The 4,772-nt window shown below is 48.3% G+C and overlaps 1 non-coding gene across 1 annotated transcript; it reads right to left on the reverse strand.

The window, feature by feature from the left end:
* Nucleotides 1-2,852: 2,852 nt before the first annotated feature.
* On the reverse strand, nt 2,853-2,959 carry LOC136588879 (U6 spliceosomal RNA). The gene has a single exon (XR_010787680.1). It is a non-coding gene; the product is annotated as a U6 spliceosomal RNA (small nuclear RNA).
* Between the last annotated feature and the right edge of the window lie 1,813 nt (nt 2,960-4,772).

Here is a 4,772-nt window from a genome sequence, read left to right on the forward strand (position 1 = left end):
TGCAAACAATCAAATCAACCGCATGAATATATTATAATACGCATTAAGGTGCTTCACCTATCAAAAAAAGAACTAAACACAGGGAACCATAATGTATTTGCTCATGAAGAATATTTTATTAAATACAAGATTTTAAAGAAAAAAAAAAAATCTTTAAAGAGAAGGAAAATCCAGACACAAAAATGAAGGGATCAACCTGATATTCTTTTGAGTCTACGGATCCAGACTCTTACTGTGGCTGGCAGCCCCTTTTTCTGCAGGTCTCACCTTACTTGTTGTGAGGAGAGGTGCTGTTCCCATACTATTTCTTCCATCCATTCTCTGTGTATCAATTGTGATACCCAGAAAATCAATGCAAGTCGCCGACCCTTCTGGTTTTTCCGCTGCCAGTGGAAATCAGAAATGATTACACACCCACTGGACCGTGGCTAAAAGTGACGCGCAAACTCCCGAGTTTGCGAGGCCAACACACACGAAGTCGTCCAGATAGTCAATCACCGACTTCGAGCCTGCCACCTCGCAAACCACCCATTCTAGGAATGTGCTAAAAGCTTCAAATATGCGCATGAGATCGCGCAGCCCATCGGCAAGCACAAATCGACATAGAACCCCCCCTCCCAAAAACAACCCAAAAGACGAACGCTTTCCGGGTGAACGGGGAGTAATTGGAAAGCCGACTCGATGTCAGTTTTAGCCAATAATGCCCCGCTACCAAATCGACGCACCAACCTATTTGCAGCGTCAAATGAAGTATAGACCACTGAGCATAGCTCCGGGTCGATACCATTGTTTATCGACCGTCCTTTTGGGTACGAAAAATGATGAATGAGCCGAAACTTGTTCGTCTCCTTCTTCGGGACGACTCCTAGTGGTGACACTACTAAATCCGGCATGGGTAAGCAACTGAAAGGACCCGCCATGCGACCTGCGCCTACCTCCTTTGCTAATTTTTCGCTAACTACCTTGGGGTAAAGCCACGCCGACTGTAAATTTTTTTTAGAAAAAGGAACATGATGCACCAGAGCGGGGATCCGAAACCCCTCCGTGAATCCTAACCTTATGAACTGCGCCTGAGCCGCGTCCGGATATCTACTTAGGTACGGCTCCATCTCTAGCACTTTCACCGGCGTCCTCCCTCTGGCCCCCACTAGCTGCCCCTTTTCCTTTTCTGCGCTTAAAGCACCTGGACGCACCATGCGATCCCCCATTGCAAACGGAACAACAGTGCTTAAATTTGCACCCAGCCCCAAACTCGCAAGCTCCCTCGTTAAAGTGCCAGCATAAACCTGGCTTCTGGCCCGCCGACGATTCGGAGGACCCGGCTGTACTAGGTGCGTTGGAAGGGCCGGCAGTGCCGGCTCCCCACTGAAAGGGCTGTCCGTAATGTGATGGCGCCATAACTTTCAGCCAGAGCCCAATATCCTTGTGATCCCACCGGATATTGGGCCGAACCACTTTTCTCTGCCAAAATTGCTCATCGTACCGAAGCCACACCTGACCCCCGGACGTTCTGTACAATTCTCCGATGGAGTCCAAATAGCACAACAACGCCTAGCAATTCTCCGGTGCCTTCTCCCCCACTACCCTCGCTAAGATTGCAACCAGTTAGAAAAGGTCTGCGGTATCAGCCGCCAGCACCTCTTCTCCTCCTCCTCTTTTTTATAATCCGTTCTTTTTCCTTTATCTAGGTTAAATTTTTCGAGGGGGAGGAAGGAAAAGATTTCCACGTATTCCTCCTTCCAAATCTTTCCCCTCACCTCCTTCTTACAATGCACCCCCAGCGGTCCCTCAAAACACACATAAACCTCTCCTTTCGTTTTATCATCCAACCGCACTGCCTCGCCATCCTTCTCCGTCTGTACCCCTACCGTTATGCCCGCAGCATGCTGCGCTTCGCTATTTCCTAAATCGCTCGCTGTCGCAGTAACCGCTGGGGCAACACAAGGTGTTGCCGGCGAAATCCATGCCATAGCTGGGGATGGAGCTGCACCTCCTTCCCTGTCCCTAACTTGTTCGCATCGCTCCAACAACTGCCTAATGTTCCCAAATAATAATTGAAAGTCGTCCTGCATTCTCCCGTCACTATCACATACAGCACCCGTACCTCCCGCTCCCCTCCCGACACCCACATCGGACAAACCCCACAGTAAATTGGTCTCACCAAGCTGCAATCGTGCGATTTTCGCCTGATGCGATAGTCAGTAAAAAGGCAGATTATGAAACCAACGGTTTCCTTCCCATCTGTGATGTTTTCACTGATGTGATGTTGAAAGAACAAAAAATAACGGCTGCTCTATCTTTCTGCGATGTGCGATTCTTTTTATCTCCCAGGTTTCGCTATGGAGCCGCTCCTTTTTATCGCCTCGCAATGCAACAAGATTGTGTTGCGATGCAATTTTGATAATGGAAAGTCCTATTCATTTTCGCAATAAAAAATTGTACATTTTTTATCGCGCAATTTTATTGTGGCCGTCAGCACTGCGATGGGAGATTATTCTAAAAAAAAAGCATTGCTGGCAACCAAATATTGCAGACACAAAATAGGGGGTCGCCCGTGTGAAAGTCGCCTAAATGATCCTTTTACTCCGATATTGTAATCACTCACTTATAACAACGTTACAATCACACAGACAAAAGTGTCATCCCACAACTTCTGGGGGGGGTTACACTGTACGTGGTTATGGCGCCTCGGGTACATTTGCTGTATGCCTGTAGTCACATGGCACAAAAAATACACCTTTTAGTGGTGGCACCGTGAGACAATTATTATTATTACTCCAAGTTAAAACCTATAAGGAGAAAAAAATGTTATGTTAGAATTTTTTTCTAAATTCTAATTGAAGAATCGGTGCAAAAATATGGAACGCCTCACGAATTTGCATGTCATCCTTGCGCAGGGGCCATGCTAATCTTCTCTGTATCGTTCCAATGTTAGTATATGTGCTGCCGAAGCAAGCACGATACTGCAGATAGCCCCGGCGGTATTTATGGTCCCGCGGGAGAGAAGTTCTTACATTGTGGAGAGATTACTTTTATAAATTAAAAATAATGTATCCTGCTGTGATATTTTACCTAATATGTCATGCCTGTAATAATAAAACCCATTAATATAGAGTATTTTGGCCAAACTAAAGAGCATTTTGTGACAATGTTATATGCAAATGAGAACAAGCCGCAGTGCATGCTGGGAAGAATGCTGGTCTCGGAATACGGACCTTGTACCACAGAAGGCGCAGCTGGTGTGGAATGTACTGCGGATGACTGCAGCGTTCTGCTTCCATCAGGAGAGCAGCTGCTCACTGCTGCACCACTGGTTGACGGTCACATTAGGACGTGATTGCCGGCTTACGCCTACTGCTGCTGGACGTGGCGCTATAGCATTAGGGCTGGGCGTGCAGCAGTGCAGCGCCTTCTGCCCACCGGTCTGCCCTGGCCGGAGTACAGCGATGCGTGCCCTTACCTATCAGCTGACAAGTGTGCTCGGCCGCACACACAAGGGGGTCACAGGAATGTCCCACAACATTGTCACACTTCCGTGGCTGCCAGGTCAAATTTATCACCAAGATAACATGTATGGGACCATCTGGGAGACCAACTTCTACAACCTACAACTATGCGTGATCTAAAGGTTCAGTTACATAGCAAATATGGAGCAATATGCCACAGGATACCATACAGAACCTGTATGCCGCCATGCCCGCCAGTATCACATCTGGTATACAAACTAGAGGCAGTGCAACAGGGTACTAGAGCCTCCATGCCCACCCGTATCACATCTTGTATCCAAGCTACAGGTGGTACAACAGGGTACTAGAGCCTCCATGCCTGCCTGTATCACATCTTGTATCCAAGCTAGAGGTGGTACAACAGGGTACTAGAGCCTCCATGCCTGTCTGTATCACATCTTGTATCCAAGCTAGAGGCAGTACAACAGGGTACTAGAGCCTCCATGCCCACCCGTATTACATCTGGTATCCAAGCTACAGGCAGTGCAACAGGGTACTAGAGCCTCCATGCCCACCCGTATCACATCTGGTATCCAAGCTAGAGGCAGTGCAACAGGGTACTAGAGCCTCCATGCCCACCCGTATCACATCTTGTATCCAAGCTACAGGTGGTACAACAGGGTACTAGAGCCTCCATGCCTGCCTGTATCACATCTTGTATCCAAGCTAGAGGTGGTACAACAGGGTACTAGAGCCTCCATGCCTGTCTGTATCACATCTTGTATCCAAGCTAGAGGCAGTACAACAGGGTACTAGAGCCTCCATGCCCGCCCGTATCACATCTTGTATCCAAGCTAGAGGCGGTACAACAGGATACTAGAGCCTCCATGCCCACCTGTATCACATCTTGTATCCAAGCTACAGGCGGTACAACAGGGTACTAGAGCCTCCATGCCCGCCTGTATCACATCTTGTATCCAAGCTAGAGGCGGTACAACAGGGTACTAGAGCCTCCATGCCCGCCCGTATCACATCTTCTATCCAAGCTAGAGGCGGTACAACAGGGTACTAGAGCCTCCATGCCCGCCCGTATCACATCTTCTATCCAAGCTAGAGGCGGTACAACAGGGTACTAGAGCCTCCATGCCTTTCTGTATCACATCTTGTATCCAAGCTAGAGGCAGTACAACAGGGTACTAGAGCCTCCATGCCTGTCTGTATCACATCTTGTATCCAAGTTAGAGGCGGTACAACAGGGTACTAGAGCCTCCATGCCCGCCCGTATCACATCTTGTATCCCAGGTAGAGGCGGTACAACAGGGTACT

Source organism: Eleutherodactylus coqui, chromosome 13, assembly GCF_035609145.1.
Source record: "Eleutherodactylus coqui strain aEleCoq1 chromosome 13, aEleCoq1.hap1, whole genome shotgun sequence".
NCBI classification, from domain to species: Eukaryota; Metazoa; Chordata; class Amphibia; order Anura; family Eleutherodactylidae; genus Eleutherodactylus; species Eleutherodactylus coqui.